This window comes from Symphodus melops (genome assembly GCF_947650265.1).
Source record: "Symphodus melops genome assembly, chromosome: 15".
Taxonomy (NCBI): domain Eukaryota; kingdom Metazoa; phylum Chordata; class Actinopteri; order Labriformes; family Labridae; genus Symphodus; species Symphodus melops.
The window spans coordinates 13318784-13345166 of NC_136705.1; the positions used below are offsets into that span (position 1 = coordinate 13318784).

The 26383-nt window shown below is 39.7% G+C and overlaps 1 long non-coding RNA gene across 3 annotated transcripts in view; it reads right to left on the bottom strand.

Annotated features, from left to right (window-relative positions):
* The window catches only part of LOC306835763, an 82625-nt gene that overhangs the window by 48143 nt on the left and 8099 nt on the right, over nt 1-26383 (bottom strand). For 2 of the 3 annotated variants that reach the window (XR_013780688.1, XR_013780689.1), the window contains one exon: nt 8301-8376. This is a non-coding gene — a long non-coding RNA (uncharacterized lncRNA). Of the gene's footprint in view, nt 1-1879; nt 2759-8300; nt 8377-26383 lie in introns of those variants that run through there. The other variant, XR_013780690.1, reaches the window with a different exon arrangement.

Consider the following 26383-nt stretch of genomic DNA (forward strand, 5'->3'; position numbering starts at 1 on the left):
TAAGGTTAGCTTTACGGAGGGCTGTGTTTTCACATAATTGTGTGTCTATGTGAAATATCAACGACAACAAAAAAAATCCACCTTTACTTAAGCCTCCCATGTTGCTTCCATTTGACTTTCTGATGTGCACACACAGAGTATACGATATATTAGAAACCTATGTCCCCAATATAGTCTTTTCAAATGCAAATGACACTGTCCAACAGTCACACTGACACTGATTAACCAAAACAGTTATGCCTTAAGTGAATGCATTGGAAGATAGTAAAGAATTTTTTGAATGTCCAGTGAAATGAATGTTGAACTATGTCATGTTACACACAATTTGATCGAAGATGTGCAACATTCTGTCTTGCTAACCGTTTCTCAGTATTTTCATTGGGAAACATTATGGGAACAAAGTCTAATAAGACATAAATAGAACAAGGGCGTCTTCACACTGACCTTAAAACAAGCTGTACTACTGTTTGAAATTCTCCTGTATGTAAATACAGTGAGGGTGGGTCTGTGTTTCATGTGATTTTTGGACATCTGTCCACTGAGTACACCTCCCACATAGCCGCTCTATATTCTGATGACCTACAAGGACACATTATCTCCACTTAGCCCTTCGCCACTTGGCAACTGCGAGAACCATAACAACCAGTCATATATGTCTTACAGCCTTTGCAATATGAAGCAAACACACTTTGGTCTGTGTAGGCTATTCGCATATTCTGGTGGTGTAAAGCTTCGCCCTTTCCAAGGCCTCCACCTTTTTAAGGCTTTGGTTTTCATCACTGTAGAAATGTATTCAGGGAAACATTTATCAGAGAGCTGCCTGCCACTGGAGACTTTATTGGTGGCCATTTTACTGGTCTGTTCAGGGAAAACAGGAAAAGGGAACTTCACTGTAAGAGAATGACATTTACATGTATATTTACATTTATTCACAGCTGTTGTTGAATGGAAGCAACCCCAAGCGACTGAGCGGCAAGACTAGAAAGGTCAGATCCTGATGCATACATTACAGATTTATTAGCTTGGCTGCAGTGTTAGCATACAGGCATAGAGTCCGTCAACTTTTGGCAGCCTTTATAAAAGGGAAATGTTAAGGCTCTGAAACTTTGTTTTTGTTTATCTATGGCATAACAGGGAGATTTCTTTGTTTCTTGAAAATAACAATTCATTTAGCAGACAGTTTAACTCAGCACAAGCAAGGATCTTGAAAGGAGGAAACAATGCCAATAAATGTAAACAAATGACCAATTGACAGACATGTTTAATGGGCTTCTCAATCAACAGAAAAAAAATTGGGGGGGGGGGGGGGGGGGGCAAATTAAGGAGCAGAAAAGCTCATTTAAAATATATATATATATATATCAACACAACCAAAATGGAATCCACCATTTTGCTAAACTAAGCAAAGCTTTCACTGAAGGAAAAAAAAGGTCTGCCTTGTATAGATAGAAATACAGTTGATGTAGATTCTTCTCTCCTCATGATAAAGACACAAATGTGAAAGATGCAAACATTTATTGGCAGCCCCAAAAGACCTAAGTCACATTTTAGTCTTTTCTTAACATATAAGTCGTTGTTGAGCAAAGAAACACCTGCTGTGTTTTAATCTGAGATGCTCATTTCCCTCATTTAATGTGTTAGATTACATAATTATGTCTTTCCGACAAAGAACTGCAGCTGTGACCGTTCTCTGTTAATTACATTAGCGAACACATTTTTTACATTTAAATAATTTTCCCAAATAACATCTCATCTCTAGAGATGTGCATGGCTATGATTCAATTACAGCAAAAAAAGCGAAAAATAACAAAAGAGGTAGATTACGCAGTTGGCAATTTTTTTTATATTCTAAATATCTAGAACCCAGTTTTTTTCTTTTTCTCAATGAACATCACCTTCTGGATGTCAATGTGCCTGCACACCAAGAGTCACTTGTGATATCTGTGCAGAAACACCTCTGACAGAATGATAAATGACACGTATTCATGAACACATACATATCCATGCACATAAATACTATAAACACATCATCTTTTATGCCCACAACAATATGCATACAAAACACTTTCACCAGGTTCCCCTTATAAAATTATTTTGGCTGGGTGCAGAAGTGGCCGTAGAAACCACAGCCTCTCCCCACCCTCACCTTCATGTCCCTCTCAGGTGCCAAAATGGCATCCATAAATCAAAGAGCTAGATGTAATCTGCAGTGTCCAGAATGCAAGGGGCGAGGCTGCAGAGCATTATGCGACTGGTTCTCCATTGTCATTCAGACGCAGGCAGCAGCACGGAGAGCCTTGCCTGCACCTGATAAGGGTCCGCTCAGAGTGAGCCATAAATCACAGAGAGTGCCAACGGTTACTCCACTGATTTCACACACTGAAAGAGAGAGGGAGTGTGTGAGAGGCAGAAAGAGAGGGGAAGAATTGTGCACAAATAGTAAGGAGAAGGGGGTTTCTAATATGAGTGGAATAGACCGTTCATGTGAGCAAATAGAAGAAAGAGAACACTTTAGAGAAAGAAAGAGGAGAAGGGAACAGGATTAAAGACAGATGTTGTGGGAAGGAGGGAATATAAGGGAAAAGAGAAAAGAGGGAGGGAAAGAGGGAGTGAGGGGATGATGGATCTGCAATTTACTCCCCTATCTCATCTGGCAAGAAGTTTCTCCACACAAAAGGCCTGACCTTCAGGAAATAAACACCTCGCTCTCCCAGAAAGCCCTGCTGATACCTGTGCTGCATGTCAATGCCATCGCCGGCTACAAGGGCAGAAATAAAACGAATACAGAGAATTAGGAAAATTAACTTTTTTTCCATAAAAGCCCATGGAACACAAAACAAATCAATGCTTTGAATGCGTATCATTATTGTATTTTTTTTTTACTCTTTTGACATTTGGTTTTCTGGTGGTATGGTTGTCATATCAGCTTGTGAACATTGGCATCCAATAGATATTGTTTCATGGACCATAATAATTCTGCCAAATTAAACAATACAATATGCAAACCAAAGATATCAAAGAAGATGTCATCAAAAATCCCTGGTAAAACTATTGTCTTCAAATCTAACAGTTGTTAACACATATTCAAATATGATCATTGATTTAAAGACATATTGAGTCTTGAACAGGAAACAGACAATAAAGTTTTAGTTACAATTTCTATAGCTGTCAGAAGGCTTTGTACTGTATGCTACTGACAAAAATATTGTCTATAAATGCTTTTAAAAATACTTTTCTTTCTAATTATCATTGACAAAGTACGGTCTAAGAGCTTTGGCGTCATAGTCAATATGCTAGAGCCAAAAAAATCCAACATAGGTATTTTTCCTTATTTCATTGTTATGCCATCACTTAAACAAAAACCTTTAAACAATAAACCAGTAATAAAATAAAACCAGTAATAAGTTTGCTTTTTTATGCCAAACTCATAACCAAATCTCAAAAAGAGCATAGACTCTGGTGAAAAGGTTTAACAATAATCTTCACAAATTCTAACTTCCAATAGTATACTGGAACAAATCTGAGAAATTCATTCGGCTCCGAGCTTCCTTTCCTTCAACTCTCACATCTCGATTTCAGTCTTTGTGTCAAACCCTAATCACTCTACCCCCATCGCTCCACCTCGAGTGGCAGCTCTCACTCTCACCATCGCCTCTATTCAATCATCCCCTTATTCCTTATTCATATGCTAAAACCCTATAGCAGAGCCCCTTTGGCCAAGCACACAGTGAGATAGATGTTAACATGTGTAATCCCCCATTAACGCATACGAGACGAGTCCTCCGCGGACACCCGCTCTCCCTCTGGGATTAGCCCTCTGAGAGCGGAGGGGCTGATGGGTAATGGTTCAGAGAAGCTCATCTCACAATGAAAAGGCAGCGTCCTTCCTGCCTCTCCTTCCCCTCCACCCCTGGAGTTTGGGCACAGATCACTGAGGGTAAGTGTGTTTGCTTGAAGGATTAAGCTAATTGTGAGGAGTGAAAGTATTTATGCAGCACTCGTTCATTTTTACACAAAGCACTGCAGTGGCTACTTTAAATGCGCTATAACAACAAAAACAGAAAAAAATGCGACATGTTTGAGACTGTAGCTAAACTATGTACATTCTTTAATAGAGGCCTGCATTATTTATATCATCAAAGTAGGGGTAACTCTAGAAACAACTTTATCCCCGAATAGTTGTATCTATAAGCGGTTTTCACATAGGCTCCTGAAAATGTCTAGATAGTTTCTTGGGGGCTAATCTGTAAATTCTTCTGACCTGGCTGTTCACATATGCCTTCACAGCAGGAGAACATCCTTGTTAGACAGGAGGTAAGAAGTGGGGGAAAACAAAACAAAAAAAAAAAAAACGCTAAAGCAAAAAAGTCCACTATAATGAGAATATTACACAAATATATTTATTAATCAAGTATTTCCCAAGCCACGAGTTGTATCAGTTTAGGTTTTTTTTTTTTTTAACTTATTTACAGTCTGTTGCAAACTGCATCCATTCTGTAGGTTCTGCTTATGCATTCATCCATAGTTCCATTTTCTTCCACTTATCCGAGGTCGGGTTGCGGTGGCTCCTCCTGGCCAACACACACCAGGAACATGTTTGACTTTGTAACACATATCCCACTTTGGTAAAACAGGTTCCGGATGGCTGTTCCCAGACTTCCGAACAACACTGAAGAGGGGTGTTAGCCAAAACAGCCCAACAATGTCCAGTGCCTTGAGCATCTCAGGGCGAATCTCATCTACACCTGGTATCTTGTGACTAAGGTGTCTAACTGCCACGGTGACTTCTGCCAAGGAAAGTAGTCAGGCTTGCAACAGACGCTACCTCCTCTTCAAAGGATGTGTTGTCTGGGTTCAGGAGTTCCTCAAAGTATTCCTTCCACTACCCAACAATGTCCCCAGTACAGGTCAGCAGTTTTCCAACCCTTCTAATAACAAGTCTGGGGTAAGCCCAACTTTCTCTTCTTTAGCCGTCAGACAGTTTGCCAAAACTTCCTTAAGTCCAACTAAAAGTCCTTCTTCAGACATTCCAGAACTCCTCCTAAATACCTGGTTTTTGCTTCTGCAACCATTGAAGCCACAACCCTCCGAGCCACCTGATACCCGTCAGCTGCTTCCAGAAACCCCTGGGCTAACCACGTCTATAAGGCCTCCTTCTTCACCTTGAATGCTTCCTTCACCAATGGTGTCCACCAGAGGATTTTTAGGTTGCTACCATGATGGTCCCATGTGAGTGTTGAAGCCCCCACTAGAGTTATCCACAGGTGGAACCACTTCCACCTGTGGACACAAACAGTCAAAGCTGGTCAAAGCTGGTCAAAGAAGCCTGTGTAACTGATGTTGGGTGCATATTCACCCACAAAAGTTAGAGCCTTCCTGTCTAAAATCTGAAGTCTCAGAAAAGTGACCCTCTCAATCACCAGGAAAAACCGCAACATAGCAGCTCTCAATCAGGGGCTTTTGAGTATCCTCACACCTGTCAGGTGGCTCTAACCCTGGGAAACTCCAGAATAGACAGTCCTGCCCCTCTCTAGGAGTTTGGTTCCAGAACCAGTGCTGTCTTTTGAGGTGGAAACAACTACAGTATATCTAGCTGGTAGAGCTCCACCTCTCTCACCAGCTTTGACTCCTTTCCCACCAGAGAGGTGACGTTCCACATCCTGAGAAGTAGTCCGTGCTGCCAGGGATTAGCATGCACAGGCATCTGGCAATGCCCGCCACCTGGCTTAGCATGCACCTAACCCCCATGCTTTGCCCTGTAGGTGGTGGGCCTACAGAATCCTTATGAACTAAATACTGTTCATCTAAAATAATAGAGTTAAATAAGAGACTTAATTTCCCTGCTTGTTAAATGCACTGGAACAGAAACATTTTAAATCTTAATCTATTACACAAAAATAAAACTTACACTTTAATTACAAGGCATACACTAGGATAATTGGTAACACAGAATATGTGTTGTTGTGTTTTAGGGATGAAGTTACTGAACATGACATCACCAAAATAGTGTTGTCCAAAAACTTGTTAATTGCTGTTTACTTTCATTGCAAGCCAAGTTCTTCACACACGAGAGCCTGCACATCATCGTCACTCAGGAAGCGTTCAGCCCAACAAGAAGTTACATCATGTCTGTGGACGGAGATGATGTTTTCAGTTTGCCTGTCTCTGAATGGAACCTGCTAGCACACCTCATTGGGTTTCACATTATGTACCCTAATCCGGCCAAAGACTATCAAAGGAAACATTAGCTGGAAGACCTTGAAAAGTTTTGTGACATTGTAGAGCGCTGCTCCTCTTGGACTGGCTTCAAAGCACAGGCCTGTTTCTGAAAGGAGGTGCTGATTTTCTGGCTGACGGGTCACTTTTGTCCTGCCTAACGGAACTCAACTTTTCTCATGGTGGATAAAGTTTAAATAGTATTTTTCAGTAAATACATTTCAGAGTTAATATGGCTTAATGTAACAACACTCAGCAACTAGTTTTAATTTGCAATTGGGAAGTGGTTTGGGGAGGATAATTTAACATTGTAATTTAATTCTTCTTCTACATCCAGAAAAAGCTCTAAAACATTTTTTTAAGTGGTAGAAAATAGCTTGAATCCGTCCTTGAGTGCTCCCAAATCCATCCAGAATGACATCAGCAAAAAAATTAAAGTCTGAGGGTGTTACTCCCATATACTGCCAAATTCCTTTCCTCCCTCTCTTTATCCTTCCTTTACTCTCTCTGGAAATCTGAAATTAGCTGAAACATGAGCACAATTACAAGAAGGCCTTGCATAAAGACTGGGGGACTAGGAAAATAAACTGATCAAAGACCCCTGAACAAATCTGGTTTACTTTACAAAGCCTCCTCTGAACTCCTGCCAGCATTTCTCCTCGTCTGTATAATTCCTCCCTGAGCAGTTTCATGTTTACACCTTGAAAATTGTTGGATGATCAAGGAGGGAAGAGACGCTGATGCATTCCCTTCTTTTGTTCTGCCAGAGGATGCTCGGCTGAGCATCACACCTCAAAAGTAACATTAGAAATATCTAATTGGGTAAAAATATGCAGGTCATCCTTTTGAAGTTTTTTTTCCCATCCTTTTTGTGGTGTGCAGTTCCCGCTCCAATTTACAGTAAATCTGTGGGAAAAAAATCCTGGAAAGCTATCTTCTTTGGTGTCTGTGATTTGAGACTCGAGCCAGGGTTTTTCTTTTTTTTTTTCAGCAGCTATGGCCATTGAGGCATTTAATAGCTTTTCTCATTACTGCATTTTCCAAACAGTGTGTGAGGGGCAGTGGTGCATGGTTGAATTATTCAGGGGTAATAGGGATATCCACACAGGGCTGATATGTTATACTGCATTGCTGTAAGGGGTCCTGTGAGGGACATCAGAGGACTGCCATGTCAGATTGTAAACCAGCTTTTACAACATACTGAGAAATGAAAAAAAAAACAATAAAGAGCTCTAGATAAAAGCTTTATTTTACAAAACAGAAGCTAGAGAGAGCAAACCGGGCCTCTTTGTCTGTTTAGTCTAGTTCACTGGAAAGAGCATGCCCAAATATTGTAAGTAAGCTTTGCAGCAGATAAAAGTAAGTAGCCAATAGATTTGACACATACTTTTAGTTCTGAGAAGGTCAGAAGAGATCATTACATATTTCAGAATTGCTGCTAATGTTGCATTTCTCTTTCAAACCCTTTTAGGCTTTTTGCTACATATTTGACACAGTTCAGGGTTTCATACTGCAATTCTTGAAAGATTTGGGTTAGAATTTTATTTTTCATAGCGTCATCATTGGACCAGAATTACAATATAACACATACAAATACATTAAGAACTTCCTGTCTGAAATTCAGAAAGCATATTCATGCTTCCAATAGGATCTCTAATTTAAACACTTCCTGAGCTTTCCTGTTCAACAATCAGGCCAAATAATCTCCTCTGAATATAATATATAATTAAATTGTATAATTGCATTTGTGCTTTTTGAATGCTACTTGAGCTTTCCTGTTCCATCTTCAGACCCATTACCAACTTTGTGTACAACAACATCATACCATAATAGCTGGTTTTATATGCTTGTTATACTGTATATGCAAAGCAAACAGTTAAAGTTTAAGATGTTGTTTTTGGCGTGTCTCAATGTAATGGAACATGAATAGCCTGCAGACACATGTTGCATTGAGGTGTTTGAATTATGGTGGCAGCATATGGCTTCAATGCATCACAGTACCTACAGTGTGCACCATATGTGGTTGTATTGTATGCTCTGTGTATACAGCCTCAGAGCTTAATGGCTATAACAATTATACATACCTCCTCTGATCTTGTATCACAGATGACTTGGTTTCACTCCAGCATGATTCAATCAGCTGCAGTGTGTCTGCCGTCTCTGAAAAGATAGATTATGCCATTACTGCTCTGAACTGAGGCACTGTGCGCTCAGAAAACAGTAAAGCTACGCTGGTCTTTAAAGGAAATGTCACTAATTACCCACTTTTGTTTAGGATAATATTGTTAGGTCATTCATCATGCAAACTGTGCCACTGCTGCAGAAAAGCCCTGTTTTTTCCCTCTTATGGCACTAGATATAGGATATTCTGCATCAAATTCCTTAAACTGAGATTTCACTTTACACTGAGATGTGCACCGTCTGTAACATTCAACAGGCTTGCTGACTTGCACACATTAAGTGTTTTAACCTACTTTTCCTTTCAACACAGTGATATCTTATAGGCAGCTGTTAAATCGCTAAATCCTTTAAAATAAGATACAGTATAATTGAAAGTTAAATCGGCATTTCAACATGAGCGTTTGGGATTTTTTTAACAATTGCTACGTGTTTACAACTATTCATTCATAAATGCTTAATTTTAAATCACTTTAAAATCTATTGCCATATTTCCCTTCCCCTCAGTGGTTATGGAAATCTCCCTTGGCTTGGACTAATTTTTTTTCACACCCCTACTCATTTCATTTTGATGCTAGCGTGTGATGGAAGCCCAGCATGACAGCGCTCACATTTCCAATAAGGTTGGCACAATGTGGCTCTTGACTATTAATATCCAACAATGCCATGGCCACAGTAGTGGCATCTGTCTTCTTGGGCCTCTCCTCCCCCCGTCCTCCACCTCTCTCTACTTTGCTGCCGATCTCACGCTCCTTACCTTTTCTTATCCTATACCTTCCTCTCTTCCAACTGTTCAGATGTACTGTGCAGTCTTGCAGTAGGACACACAGTTTGGTGAAAGGTAGTTGAACTGTTGCCAGTTGCAACATGCTGCTTTGGCTAATAAAAGCTCTGAGAAGTAAATTGCAGAGTATCTTCCTTCAGAGTAAGAGCAGCTGGGAATCTTAAAAAATCTTAAACCGAGGGAACTTAGACAAAATATCACCTATTGAAGATGTCAACAGAATACATGATGTGCAAGCTATTGAAAATAGTTTTGTATTTTATCTCTCTGGGTCAATCATTTCGTTTCTATTTCTTAATAATTGCTAAAACTGCCCATGCTATCTGCTCAGTTTTCAAGCTCAATACATTACTATTTTCCAAAGAGGAAAACATCAACATTAAAAAATCATGACACTCAAAAAAAGCAAAACTGACAAAAATTTAAATGTATCAGTGCTTGGAAATATAATTGTAGTCTACATCTAGACAAGGCCTCCATTAGCTTTTCCAACTAACAAACAATCTTTAAAAAAAGGTAATCATCAGCAGTGTTTTATGTTTCAGCCAGCACTCAATACAAATGCTAGCAAGGACTTGGTTTGCATTTATTATCAGAAACATTTTGGACAACTGTCCGGCTGCTCGTGGCACTCGCATTTCATTACTTTCACTTGTGCTTTAATTGATCTTTATTTCCCATGACTATGATCATAATTAAACACCAGAAAGCTGTTCAAGCTAGCAGCCATCTGCCAGTTTGGTTGATGGGCACCATCAGTGTGGGTATATGGGTACAAGGCCACTGTGGTTCTCTCTGCCAAGACCAACGCCAAAAAACGCCTCCATTAATGTGTCATGAAGCCAGCCATATTGTTTTTGTGTTCATGTCAAAAGCAGTGCCACTACATTGTTGTGAATATCTAGCCTTTTCGAAAATTGAAAGTCTGAATATATCTAAGTGTGTCATTTCTTTTCCAATAAAACATAAAGCGAGAGAAAGGAAATTGTGATGAGAGGGGTTTTTCATGTACAGGCTTGAATGAAATAAATACAAGTGCTCCTATGGATTCCTGCTGAAAGTATAGTTTGGCTTCTCAATGAAACAATAAATACACTAAATACCCAATTAAAGTGGCATACAGGTTATTCAGGTCTTTACAGTGTGTTACAATGGCCAATATCTTCAGAATTTGAACTTCCTTTTTTATGCGCCAAAGTATCAGATTATGTTGGTTATTGTTTTAAGACTTTAAACATGGACTGGACACAAGGAAGACTTCATTATTGGGCACAATAATCGCCTTCAACTCTTGACCCCTCAATTAAATGGGTTTAGGTTGTAAGAGTCCAAGGTTAGGCGAGCCTAATTTCAAGAACAGGGCTGTAAAGCCAACATGTGGCTTGAGTAGAGTTGAGGTGGTCGATTTCACCCCCCGGAAAGCGTAAGCAATCCATCAAGGCTGGTTACTTTGCAGGATTTCTATACAACATCGAAAGCATCTGAAAAGAGCATGTGATGAGATAAGGTATGGTAACGTAAACAAGTAGGATATAAAACTACCACCAATTTCAACTCCTTACTTCAACTTGATGAAAAAGGGTTGGACATGGATCAAGGATATCAATAGTCATCAAGTCAAGAGGCCATATTCTCATAATGAAAAAAGAAGGCATTAAAAACTTCTACTTTACATTTTGATTTTCTTCGGATTATGTCCCTGCGTTAGATTTATACTCATTCTGATTTTTATTATCGGCGCTCTACGCAGCTCAAATCGAGTTATGAACTTAATCAATCTGTGCTCTCCTCCATTGACTGTTTTATGATTGGCCGAGGTTGCCAGGTTTTATTGACCCGATAACCTTAGATGAAAATGGCTGTCCGTATTTGACTGGGAGTGGGAGAAATGGGCAGGGCAGAAATATAGAGCTGCACGAATACATCTCCTCTCAGTAGCACCTTCTAGTTAAACGCATCATAAATGAGAGCTGACATGAACTAATTTCTTCCGGTGCGTTCTCTGATCCCTTCACAATCGCTGGCTGACAGTGAAGAGCAGTCCATAAAGACAGTCATATTGGATAGCTGCTGTGTAAATCTGAGCTGGGGGTGAAGAGGGAGACCCTGCATGAAGAGTGATGGATGAGGTAAGGATCCATGCCCTTTCTCACTCTCCATCTCTGTGGCCTATTCCATCTCCTTCCACGGGGATGAGGAGAGACATGCCTGCATTCCTGACCTCCATAAGGAAACAAGGCACTGTTGCTACAGCTGCATGCTGAGCTGAACCTCACCCTTGGGGAGCCAGCACGGCTCGGCAGCAGGTTTTGGGAGTCACTCTCTCTTGGCTGACACATCATTGAGCAGTCGCTCCATTTGTGGAAATGAAGAGGTTGAGGTACGGAAAGGTTTTAGCGACTGATGATGAAACAAACACCTCAGTGGAGAGAAATGTAGACTAATAAATCTATGAATACAATCTATCTCCGTCTTGTCTGAGGGTCATTTAAGTTGGAAGTAACTCATTCGAAACGTTGGCTAAAACACAGCAGTATAAACTGACATGCTCTATTTAAATGGTCCCAAACCTTTTTTTGGTTAAGAGTCCCCGCTCCTTTAAGAGAGGCTGAGCTCCCCCAAGACCCAGACAAAAAAAAGATTGTTTTCATCCCTACTAAATAGGCCAGTACACAGTTGTTTTTAACAAAATACTTGTCTGCAAACTATCAAGTTACTCTGATTTCATGATTTTAGTTAAATTATCTGCTCATCAATATATTTTTGTGTTGCACTGCTATGCAGAACTGCACCGTCAACTCAGGTCAAAGTGATGGATCAAACTGAAGTCAAAAATCAGACAATACATGTATGTAGCCTTCTATTCATCGTTAATGTATACAAGCTAGATGCATTGATTAAATTAAGCAAAGTTTGCATGAAAGCTGATTAATCCTTATGCCACCTGTATTATTCACATCATACATTTTCTTTAATCTATATAACAATTCTGTTTATCAAGATGTATGCTTTTAATCGATTAAACGTGAATAATCATTTGGGATTAGTAACAATGAGAAAGTAATATTAAATAAAAGCCAAGATAACTGCTTTTATAATGGTGGACTTCATCGCTTGTCTTTTCAAATCACTATGAAGGCCTTACAGCACTTTCAACTTGGGAAATAAATGTAAAGGTTGGATGACTGAAGGGTTTAGCTGGTTCGGAAAATCAAATATCATACCAGAGTCTGCATCAAGTCACACACCACTTTTATTTATTGCATAACCACACCTATAACACTACCATATATGATTAGCCCTTGTCAACTAACCATTCTCTGCTTGTCCTGTGCATATGCTGTGGTAAGACAATTTGACATTTGGGAACAAATGCTTCAAGTTTTCCCAAGAATTTTCTGGAATCATGCAGAATACATTAAACGGAAGGTTAAACCATCTGGTCTAAACTTTGTTCCAATCAAACAACATTGTAGTGTTGTGCTCAAATGACCTGTATCACAGGGAAATACAGTGCATTAAAAATGTACTTTACTTCACTTTAATTTCTGTATTTTAGACACAAGTTCAAAGCAAAGATTACACATGAAATGATAAGATGTAAAGACGCCTAAACAAACATCTGCAGTTTTCAGACAATACAGTCACATGTAGGAGATATTAAGAGTTTAAGCTCTTACTAACTATGCTTAATGAAGACAGTGACAAGTCTCACGGTATTCATGCTGCACTGCTGCCACCCCTGTGTGGTCCCTTCAGCATTAACACATATGGCTTTCCTTAGATCATTGCTTCCATTAAGTCATTAAGCCTGGGCCTAAGCGAGGCCTGCTAGTTAGTCACATTAAAGAGTTAACACTTTCTGTCTCCACAACCTGATGGGCTGACACGTCTGCCGTGGCGACTGACACATAGTTCCATCCACATAATTAGGAAAATTGCTCTTAACAGGTCCACCGTTTAGTAATGGTCTCATTTCTTCCATCTCGCTCTGACGAGAGTAAACTGGAAGAAGATGTCCCCATTAACTCTTTGCATCGAGACTAAACCCCTTCTGTGTCCATTCAACATGTCCTGATCCGCCACTGCCTCCCCAACACACACATTTGTAATGGTCTTAATGAGCCAAGCCGTGGCCTGTTCCCTTACAGATCTTTAACATATTTCAGAGTCCTTTGATCGAACTTCAATAATTTCAGACTTTTTCGGGGGAGGTCATGCTGAATGTGAGGAGGGGAGAGGGCAATTTGTGAAGAATGAATGTTGGTGAGATGATTCGGTAGAGAATAACAGGCCAAGCTTTCATCCCAACACCCCCCTCCCAGCGAGCACCCAGCCCTCCGTCCCTTCATCTCATCCCCCCCCCCCCCCCCCCCATCCCCCCCCACCCCACCACTTCTCTGACCAAATTAAATTGAAACCAGATGGAGCAAGGCCTGGACTGTGCGTTGTGTCAGATTGTCATGGCGCATTAACCATGATTTCACATTGAGACGGTCTGCCTGGCCAGAAAAAAAAAAAAAGCGACGAGAGAGAGCGCGGGAGAGAGGGAGAAAGAGAGAGGGATGTAGATGGACAGAAGAGGTGCTAAGAAGAGAGAGAGAAGAGACGAGAGAGAAGGGTGGGGGTGGGGGACTGATGAATATGGTCCTGCTGCCAACAGATCAATCCCACTGATCACACAGCTGGCACAGGCTGATGATATGAACACCAAATGACAGAGAGACGGGCCTAATACAGGGAGGCTCAGGATGGTGCCATACCTTTACAGACAGGATTTAACATAAATCTGAATCCAAATCCAATAATCATTTCATGAATATCCACATGATGCACGGGAAAGTCAATTTCCTTTGTAAAGTTTACATTTTGCTCCACCTGCTTGCACCTTCAACTGAGATTATTTTCGGAGATGAAGCTGTATCATGGTTGTCAAGACAAGCGGTCTCCATTGTGTGGATTCAAGCAGTGGCATGGACTGAATGAATGAAAACTAATTCCATAAGGAAAGCCAGGAAAGGTGTAAGTGATCGAATAAGTGGACCACGATCGGACTAAAGATGTAAACAGAAATATATACAGTAAAGAACAGATATGAACAACTATTGTGCAGTAACTGGAAATAAATATATTTATATACAGAGCTATGTGCAAGTAAAACAACAGACTAAATATATACTAAAAGGATGAATACTGATGGATAAAGCGACCGTAGTGCAATGATCGATAAGATAAGAAACTGATATCAAATAGAAAAAAGTGGAGTAGTGCATTAAAACCAAGAAAAGACAGTCAAGATGCAGCATAAGGAAAAAAACAAAAAACAAAAAATGAGGTCATGACCAAGTTCGACTTAACCTTTTAGTAATCAGAAAGATGAAGATTTCCCAGTATGGAGCGATTCAATTCCATCGTATGGATCAAGCTAGACGGGGAAGCAGTCAAATGTGTAAGAACATGTTGTATTTGATCTGGCAGATCTGGTCCCTCTCTTGTTCAGAGACATCTTCATGCAATTTCATTCAGGTCACACCTATCAAAATCACAAAGAGGACTGACAGCATATATATATTTGCTAGTTGTCCTTCAAATTGTGTTCATTTTAACAAACTATGTCTGCAGGCTTTATTATATTATATATATATATATATATATATATATATATATATATATATATATATATATATATATATATATGAATAAATATAAATATAATCGAACATAAATGTATAAACATATACACACACAGATCTGCCAGATCTTGATGGAGTCAGTAGAGTATCCCTTTATGTTAATCTTTGAGTTAAAACAAATTCATTTACCTAAAATGTACCATATACACTTCCATTGTTCACTCTTCTAAGAAACATTTCCCACCATTACTTTTAACTTCACTTTCATTTTCCTCGAACTTTCATCAACACTTACACGAGTGTACTCCTGGTCTCAACTAGAGTGAAACATTCATCTTAAATCTGCCACCCAAGGATCAACACTCCACTTAACCTCTCAGGAGATGGAATTACAAGTTTGACTTCAACCAGCAATATCATCTCATTGCAGGTGTCATTACCCTAGCTTATAATTGACAGAAGCATTAACATGTCATTAACACATAAGCTTAGACTTATATTTGAACCTTTTAATGAGGCTATCATTCAACATTAATAGATTAGTTATCATTGGTAATGACTGAGGTGTCTTTGCCTGTCCCCACAGGTCGTCGTACAGAAATCTCAGCGTAACGTTTTTGGTTGGGGTGTGGGGGGTTCTCCGACAGGAAATGAGAGGGGAGGTTGTTCAGGGCAAACATAGAGAGACAAGAGTGGGTACTAGCGTCAATACTGAGGTCTTTAGGTGGAAGATAATGAATGAGGAAGGCCATTCCGGTGCACAGTAGGCTGAGGAAGGTTTAATCAAATAAGTCGGACAGAGACTGAAAGTTTTGTCCTTGTGCCGTTCACAATATGACACCGGTTCTGACAAAATGGTTGAGTGCACGATTCTAAGACCAGCTGTCACTTCATCTAAGTTATTTTATGAATTGAGAGATTTATGAGATTTTATGTTTTGTATTGCATGGTTTAGTATCCTGTCCTCAAAAAAATGTTTAGTTATGTTCTATACATACACATTGAAAATTACTGGCTTTCTGTTTCTACATCTGCAGAGTTTTGCAAGGCTCAGGGATGAAAAAAAATAAAAAGCTAAGTATGGCAAATACATACACACTCTTTGCCAGTCTGCATGCACAGACACAGATGATCTGTGCACATGGATTATAACTATACTTTTGGTTTTGCGAATTGTCGTCTACAGTTTTGCAAACACATTTTTTTTTTTCTTACCTGAGCATTCAGAGGCTCCATACACGTCCCGAACACTCCTTTAATATTTTTGGCAATTAGACTTTCAGGTAATAAATATCAGATAGCAGTATAGCACATTGAAAGTGTATAAAGATACCAGTAAGACTTGTTTTTTTCCACGTTCTAATTTAAAATCACTCTGATGTTGCCCTTCAATGAGCATTTGTATTGTAAGTAAATGTGCAGATAAGCTAACCTGCTACGTAAGCCTTAAACTACAAACACACACACACACACACACACACAAACACACAAACACACACACAACCCTCCTGTGCCACTTACTAATCACGGTGAGCTAAAGTCCTCACTTGTTTACATCGAGCCTTGAATTAAAGACCACAATTAATCTCCCAGAATGCCTCCTCTCACCTCAGCCGCAGCCCATGATTGATTAATTCTGGCTCTGACGTGTCAGCGGCTGAACCTGGCTAGAGTTTCACCAACACGAGAGCTTGGTTTTTGAATGGGCTCTGTCCTTTCAGTGACGGACTTCATGCACCCCATCCCCCAAATCACCACACTTCTCTGATGTGAAAACCAGGTAGCTCCATACCCTCCCATCCAACTCTTTGGCCTCCTGTCTTTCCTCCTTTGCTCCCATTTCTCAGTCCTAGAGGACCTGGTGATGGATTGTATTTTGCTCCTCAGAAACACATTGTTTTCTTTAGCACAGCAGGGTATTCTATTTGCGAAGGTCTGGCCAGGGAAGTATTGTCGATATCTATCACTGCAGAGGTGCCTCTGGTAAGTACGTCTCTTCCTTTAAGAGGGGGAGCAGCCTTGTCCCAACAGAGATCCAGAAAAAAAAACACTGAGAAAAAACTTCAATATAAGATGCTTAAACAGTTTGTTTAAAGAGAGACTTTGGTTAAATTGTCATTTTGGAGAAGTTTTTGTAACCTTGTTTGTGAGATTTAGCAAATGAAAGAATCTGAGAACATTTAAAGAAGGTTTGTAAACAAATTACACTGTGAGAATTGAATTTTAAATATTTTTTATCAAGTAAATGAGACTGGAAATAAGACAAATGTGATGAAAAAGAGAGGGTTTATGCACAGCACTTGGACCATGAAGGCAAACAAACCACAACGTCATACTAGTTAAACAAATGGTCTTAAGCTCATGTGAACCAAACAACTCACACAAACAAAAGGAGCTTATAGTTTATATGAAAAAAGAAAAGTAATTTCTTTGTGCACCCATGCATTTGATGATGTTGAAGAACAAAAATACAAGCTGCATTCAATCATTATCAGTTAATTAAGGGACAACAAAGATATACTCACAACCCCTTTTAGACTTCTAGCATCCGAATGTCTTTTGTAACTAAAGCTCATTTATGTTTCTCGCACGTTACCACATCACAATCACCCAAATGGATTATTTTCCAAGACAGATTACATACTCTTAGTCTCCTTTTAGCACCTCCATGTGAAAGTCAAACACACGGCTTTTCCTGACATGGCTACAGATGACAACCTTGAACCCATAAGCGTACACGGGGCAGTCAGTTGAAATGGTTTGAAAAGCGGGCTGCCTCATGGCGTTCTCAATGCGGCGTTCACCTCAGGAGAAACTGAATACATATACAGAGGTCCTGATATGTTTCACATGCTGTCGTCCGAGGGGAACCAGGGGGTATTTGTAACGGAGCTATTTCAACAGAGCGATGATGTACACAGTCCAGCGATGTTGAAATAGATTGGAGATGATGTGAACCGCAAACAGCACCTGAATGCTTTGAGGCAAGTTCATTTGAAATGTAAAATAAATAAATAAAAAATTGTGCATCCTAGATTTTGTCTTTAATCATGAGGAGAAAAAAAGTGTTGTTGTAATCCAAGATATCCCTGATTGGTATTAAATATCACAAGTGTCATACACACTCTCTTCAACACACACACACACACACACATGCACACACAAAGGGGGAGGCCTGGGGTTCCTGTGTGACCAGCAGACGAGGGAGCTGAACTTGTGACCCCTCCCTGGGGCGTGAGGCCCCGGGGGTTGCAGTATCACAAAGTTGATCCACTCCAGCCAGCCTGCCTGGCTTGGCTTGGCTCGAGCTCACCGCCCACCCACTCCCACAGCTCCCACAGCTGGCACGTAACACATAGCCCTCAGTGTGCAGCACAGAGCATTACAGCAGCGCTCGAGATGTGATGCAACATTTACTCTGGGGATTTTGTATGATCCTTGAAAATAATAAGTGTATTAAAGATGAACAATCTAAGGGGAGGATCTGAAGCTAAATTTGCTGCTTAACTTTTTTTTTTTTTAGTTACTAAAAATGTTGTATTGAAGGAACCTTCACAGTTTGTTAGCTTTCTTTTATGCTAAAAAGCATCAAGTTGAACCATTCCAATCATTGTTGGAAAAACATAAAAACTAAAATTACCTTCGGTGTATGCAAGACACAGCATCAGGAGTATAAATAGCAATATTCATTTTTTTGGTTACCTGCTGATGATTTGCAATAAATGCAGAAATTGAATTTTTTATATCTATTTTTTTCCCCTCATATGATAGAAATATAAATGAATAAAATAACAAACACTTATAGCAGAAGCTGCTGAGCTCACTGACGAAGTATCACCGATAGACAGCTGAAGCATGACTCAGCAAATTTCTGTCATTATAATTGTTAATGTAGTTTATCTCTTACTCGTTTTAATAGTTTATCTCAATGTGCAGACTACCGTTTAAAATAAGTCCAAATAACTGCATAAATACATCACCTAATGAAAATCACATGAGCTGCATGTATAGACACTGCATTGTATAGCAACCATGAACACAAATCCACTCCCTAAATAAATCCACATTTAAAGGTAGTAGGCCTACTTCTAACATTCGTCTTATTTAACATAAGTTGATGACAAAGCTTAAGGTGTATAAGAATTATTGGCCTGGCTGATAAAAACATGACAGGCAGCAATACCTGTCAATGAATAAAATTCTACATATTTTCAAGAAAATTAGGATTTACTTTGGAGGAAAAGGAAACATCAAGAAAGATATTTTAAAACCATAATTTACACGAAAATCCAACACTTCTTCTTTTATATAGAAAGATGCCTAATTTAAGCATTACATTTACTTTGTGAGCATGTTATGTACGTCTGTAACTGTGTTGCTTTAAAGATTATTATTAATTAGTTTCTATAGCTTTACTACAACAGTTTCAATTATAAGCTACATAAATCTTGTCTTTTATCTTTTTTATTAAATCTCATAAAGTGTCCTTGGTTAAAATAATTCAGACTGCAGAGGTGTTAAACTATCTGAACTCTCCACTGTGTAATAATTAGAATGTTAATTAGGGAATTATTGGTGGAACAGCAATCCTATTTTAATAATTAAGGCATTTCAGATGAATAATTATTATTTCATAATTAATGTAATCTTTCACTTGTGAATATGTGACCTGATATTTCAACCTATTATCGTATGTAGTCTGCGCAATACAGGAAACACTACCCATCGGTTCATTTTAGTGTCTCATAAAACTATTTGATAATGAATGGGGTAAACAGTGGAAAATTAACCAATTATGGTGAAGAACAGGAAGTTTGAATGAAAAGGAAAATTAAAACGTAAAAAATTTTCATAATCACAGATCAAATTATTAAAATGTTAATTAACAAGATAATTTACCTCTTTTTATTCAGATAAAAACAACGTCTTCCTGTTTATTAGATGTGAAACAATAAAATACAGTGTTGTTTTAACTTTCCTTCCATCTTGTTAACTTAGCAAAACCGTGTAAAAACATAAACAACAACTGCAGTCAGTTTACAATCTGACTCCCCAACAAGCTTGATGTCTCCAGATTCCCAGAACCAGAAAGAAGCTGTGGACCACAAGCCTCATTCACAGAGGATGAAGAGGAGAGGAAGGAGAGGGAGGAGTGTGTGTGTGTGTGTGTGTGTGTGTGTGTGTGGGGGGGGGGGGGGTGTTTAACACATGGTTATCAGGGTGTCAGCACCCCCTGCTGGCTCTGGCTGCATGACCCGGACATCTGCCCACCCCTCATCCTGCAAGCTAACCCCAACCCAACCACCCAATGTTTCTGTGCTTTCCTTGGCTTTGTCTGTTCAGCGGTGTTGAATCCTGCGTCAAAAATGAACTATTTTACAAATCACCACCGTAATGCATACAGGCTGTTGATAATTACAGAAAGGACATGTGCCCATCTCCCTATTTCAAGAGTGTCTATGCATCCAGACATGTACATCAGTTCAATAACCCAGGTCGAATCCTACCTTCACCTTGTAGTATAAAATGGCGTGTTCTTCCATCTATAACATTTCCTTTTTTATATGAGAATAGATGATGAGTAATCTGGACTCTGTTTTACGTCTCGGATAAGGTCATGTTCAAGATAAGTCTTTTATTAATTCAGCTCTAGTTCACATACACACAGATGCCTTTCATCATTACAGCCTGCATGGGTTATAAAACTAACAGATTATAAGAGATGGGGTTTATAAATATCAATATCCCACTAAAATCCCCTCATTGTTGATTTCATTTTACTGGCTCTCATAAGTGGGAAATGAGTTACAGAAGACAGCCATAAACAGCAAAATAATGTCTGCTGTTGGAGACAAAACGACTTGTGTGTGATGAGGGCAATTGGAAAACTAAACAACAACATAATTGTGTTATTACTTAAAAAAAAACTTGAGACTCATTTATAAGTCCACGCCGATCTCTAAAGTTTCCCACAGGCTCAACTTTATAAAAGTGTGCAAGAACTGGTTCAGCATGTAAAGCCAGCTTTTAACTTCCCAAACAAATACAAGGGAGAAGAGAACCATCCTCACCCACATTGAATACATCCAAATGTTTCGATTTCCATCCAAATGTTATGTGATAAGAATCCACATCTGAAAAAAGTCATATCCAGGTAAAATTAATATCCACTACCTTTAAAATCTTCATAAATGCACTGCAGCTCCCCCACTGTTACGAAGCTCAGTAGCTTAACTCAGAAGCTCATAAGAACATTGTTTGTTTTTGCTTTTTCTACCAAGTCTTAATTTGCCCTGAAAACAAAACGGTCCTTCTTGAGAACAGACGTGTGAGAAACTGATGATGTTTATCTGAAGGCTATTTTCAAGTCAAAGTCCATATTTGTGTACAGTCCTAGTGATGCAGCAAGACGGAGTCCACTTAAAATAGACGGAGACAGACCATCAGTCACAGAGGAGGGGAATCACCAAACGCTCTGTACACAAACACAGGTGTTTTTAGGTATACACTAGATGATTGTCAAAACTCTGAATGTACTGTACAGACTGCCTGGCAACCGATCACCACTCCAGGGTTATTTTTGTTCACACATTAGAAAAAAGCAAGCAACACTTTTCTGATGCTTAAAAGAGCATTTGGCGCAATCATGCCACAATGTAAGGTTGTATAACACCTTGAAAAAAACTTGACACCGTTTAGCAAAACTCGAGATTTTAGCTTAAACATTTTACACATTGAAATCTGAATCGATAAAACCCAAACAACTAGGAAAAAATAATGATGTGCCTATAAAGCATGAGCTTCTAATCTGTATGGGGAGGGGTTGTCTAAATTAGAGCAAACTCCAGATAACACTACCACTCTCCTTTAATTTGAACAAAGACTCTCACTTCCAAATTGTCCACCGACTCTTCTTCCTCAGTGGGAATATTTACCAACCACAGGAATATCAAGGTCTCATACCAAACCAAGGATTGTGAAAACAAAGACGAGAACAGCACATTACCATAACACCGCCATCTCCCATGTGGACGTTCGGGAGAAGGGTGACACTACGTGGGGCTCTGGGTCTTGTCGTTAGCCAGCAACGAGCTGCTCTCTCTAGGTTATCAGACTTCTCCTCTGACCCCCCGGTGGAGCAGCAGGGCTGTTCTGTTGTTTCATTATCACAGAGGTTCACGCAGCACGGAGAGGCGCCATCATTATCCATCAGGCTTAATGAGACTATCTGGCTGCCGTAAAAGGTCAGGCAATTACTGTTGGTGCAGTTTTCAGCCTGGAGACGCAAATAGGTTGGAGAGGGATAGTACACATAGATTCTCACACAGACAAACAAATATGCATAAAGGTTTTCAGCAGGTTGTTTTTCTCATGTAGTTCCAACATTTTAATGTATTTGTATCAGTAACACTTTAAGGTATACCTACATGAAGACTTTTTTAAATGTTTTATTTTCCCCTTCTTTTTATCTTTTCAATGTTAATTTTGCTGATTAGTGGATTGGTAAAATAATGGGAGCAACTCACTGCTGACTTTTCAGTCATTTGGATCATGTACACTATATGACAAGTCTGTAATTGGACCACACGTCTGACCTTTGACCTGTGGCATATGACATCACCTAAAGGTATTTTTGTCTCATTTTGAACCACAAGGAGCCGAAGCTTTAAACAACATGGTCTTAAAACTGACTGAAGAAACGCAACCTGCAATCATCATCAATGGAGATAAATGTAAATGTCATTCTACAAGGTGTCAGATTTAATTGATTGTGTTTCATAACTCAGTTTAAAAAAGAAAAGTATTTTTGTTCGTTTCCTTCAGATGTATTTGAACTATTTCTGCTGAGAAAGACGTATAGCTCTGATTTGTTGCTGTAAACAAGCGGCAGAAGATGACTTTATTAAAGATCCAATCCGTTTCATGTGAAAGGTGTTTTTTTGGAAACTAACAGGAGGTTGTCTAAGGAGACAGTTACCTCTCTGTTCAATGACAGTCTTTGGTGCCTGATCAAAATGATCACGATGTGTACTCTGGAAAAGGCTAAAAGGGCTCTTTGACTGTCCAACTGTTCCAAATGTCAGATATGGACATTAATGCTCTACTGGAATCAAATAAAAAAACTTTATTTTTCCAGTACATCGCAATGAGACCGAAGACATTGTGCTTTAATTTATCACACTTTGAAGCCCTGACTTAAGCCTTACTCAATGTGCTCACGCAAGCCACTTGGCATTCTCGGAGATTAGCGTAGAGGAATATAAGAGCTTCCATTACAGAACTAGATTTGTTGAAATGACCCTCGTCTCTATTACCTCTATTTCAGTGTGCAATAATTTCATTCCAACTGATGTCCCAGCTATGACAAGATACCTGTTGAGAAATGTTTTAAAAAATATATACCCTCTTCCACTCGTCGCCTTATCTTGGCTCCAGAGCCACAGGCGATCCTGGGACAGGTTTATGCTCCTCTCATCCAGAGCTTGAGCCACTGGTTACAGTGTTTTAACGGCTGGATTAATGGGGTGGCAAGAGGGGCCATAAATTGATAATATAACCACTGAACATACTTGCCAAGACAATTAAGATAATACAACTGGAAATAGAGGCCTCATGAATCGCCATGCTTAAGAGCATGGCTGCCTTACTATGATGCGCGCCCTTGAGGCCTTGGGTTGGAAATAGGCGTCTGTGTTCTTCCAGATGAGAGCAGCGATTAACTTCTAACAATCACTCGTGACTCCAGGAGATTTCAATACATTTAAAATATATATTTTTTTGAAAACGTGATAAATTCAGCAAATTGTTGCACATTTAAGAGTAAGAAGTGATATTCAAGTGCCAGGTATTATTGGTCTTTATGTTTCCATGAATTTAAATCAAAAAGCTTTTTTTTTTTTAAAAACCCGACAGTAAAAAGTCCTTTCAGACACCATCTACAGTTATATATCTAGTAGACTGTATTACACGGGAGATTGACATTTCAATGCTACGTTATTGAGTTGACTGTCCAAAGGTCAACGGCCTTGTCTGTCATTAACTCAGCAGCTATTTAAGATTGAGAGCTTACATGCTGAATGATCTGAACACAATTTTGTTGTAATCTTCCGTCATCTCCATCACGTTTAATATAGACTGGAATTACATGACACATGAGGTTTTGACAACCTTGCAATGCAGAATGAAAAGTGAATTACTATACTATATTGCTATAGAAAGAGCAGTTTCCATGGTAACTTTATTAATATTTATTTTTGTTAAACTTGAATAAAAGATCAGTCTGCTGCATTTTAACCACAGTCAGTGACATTTCATGTGACAAATCCAATTTGAAAGTATTCTTTCAAGATGGTTACTCGAAACCTTTAAAAGCCATGTCGTTCTTCATGCTCCCGTCTCCATCAACCACCATCCCACTGCATAACGAGCACGCGGCGACAGGCGGATAACAAAAACAAAGGCATAATAAGAAAGTGAAAGATGATGCCGAGCGGTTGTAATGAAGATGAAAAGACTTGCTCTGATGCCTAATGAAGATACATGCCCGTGTTTTCTCAGACACAGTACTAATTACAAGCTGGGGCTCCATTAATAGCTCATGAAATATTAAGTTCCATTATCTAATAAAATGCTTCAAAAACTAACACAGGCCCACAGGATCATTCTAAAGCAGGTACAGGGATAAAGCTTGAGGGCTGTTTTATCACAGGGAGCAGAAACAATGAAATGTGCCTCTTTATGATTACAACTTAACATCGATCAAGAATGACTCTATGTGATTTCTACAAAAAAAAAAAAAAACATATATTTGCAAGTCTGAGGTGTTAATAATACTGTAAGGATATTGACTTTACGTCTTGGAGCGGAGTTTTCTTTACCACTCCTCCCTATATTTGCTTTCTAGTTTACAATTTGAAAGTGAAAGTCCCAAACAGAATACACAAATAGTGTAAAGTAACTGAAATACATTGTTTTCACACAACCTGTCTTTCTTTCCTCTTTTCATTGCCTGAAGCTTAACCGAAGATACCCGGCACTGCTACTCATTCTTTGCTTTCAGTCTGCTCCTTTAACCAAAGACAACACAGATACATCTTCTTGTCTTGCGCCTTTAAATCCAAGAACAAGGAAAAAACTGAGAGAATTGAGGAATTAAAAATGACTGGTGGGCCTGTAATGATCTTGGGACTTGGCGTTATTGGTAAATTATAATGAATGGCCATAAAGAATGGTTTCGCTTGGGCCCCTCCAGCTCCAAGGCCCCTGCAAATGAGAAAGAAAAAGACCCGTTGTCGGTGAGTATGTGCAGCCCTGCCAAGCGGCCGATTGATTTTCTTATTTTCGTGCCGGCAGCCTTGCTCTGCGGAATGAGTTTTAATTCTGGCAGTGCATGATTAAGTCTGCTTGTGCTTAACGCCCGCCTGCTCAACTGGAAAAGTGGATGCGGTAGTAAAAGCGAGAAAGAAAGTGAAGGTTGTGATAGTGAGGAATGTGTTGGTTTGCTTTAGCGAGGCTTTATGTTTGTGTCTCACTAGTTGTCTGTCTGTGTACTTTTAGAAATGTGTGTGTGTGTGTGTGTGTGTGTGTGTTTGTGTGGGTGGTTGGAGCTGCGGTTGTTCGGAGGCCCTGAATGGCACCTGTCAGGCCCTTGATTAACGAGGCCCTCTGCCCTTCAATTCCCCAGCCTGTCACTCAGAGAGGATGCATTAATCTTCATCGCCCGCTTGTCAGGTCAGGGCCAGTCCAAGACACCCACCAGTGTGTGTCCGTATGTTTGTGCTTTAATGCTTGTCTATATGCGTGTTAGGGAGATGGTTGCATGTGTTTTAGTGTGTCTACGTGCATGTTTAATGCTTTGCTTGTGTGTGTGCGAGATTAAACGTAAGTGTGTGTTTGAGCGCGCGTGTAAGATGGAGGAAGCGGAAGAAGGTGGGGGAGATGTTCAGAGTCTAATAACATCAGTCTGGACTTGAGTACAATGACAGGACGACAAGGTTAAAGAGCAATAAGGAAACTCTAAGACACCAAAAATGCTTAGAATTAATGTTTGGCCCATCAACAGTAGGGATTTGCATAATTTATTAAGAATCACAAGAGCATGTGCACTCTGTAACACCCACGTCATTCCCTTGTGTGAGAGGTGAGAAGGAAAGCTGGGGTTGATGGGGGGTAGGCTACTCATCACAAGTAAGAGTGTGTGTGTGTGTGTGTGTGTGTGTGTGTGTGTGTGTGTGTGTGTGAAGAGACAGATGGAGAGTGGAGCTGCCACTCCTGCCAGCCGACACTCGCACCCACCCAACCAGCCAACCGTCACCCCACCCGGAACTCACAATACAATAAGTACGACCAATCAGACGAGCCGAGCGCCACGCGCGCCAACCAATCAAAGAGCCAGCGGTTCAATTAGAGGATAATGAAGGGACATTCATCATTCAATTAGGCATCTGTCAGCGCGCCACAGAGGGGGGGGTCGGGGGGGGCTTGAAGATGATAGAAAACAGTAGAGGGGAGGAACGCAAAGGAAGTAAATGGGGGAAAAAAAGGTTGAAACTAAGATGCAGATAAAGGTAGA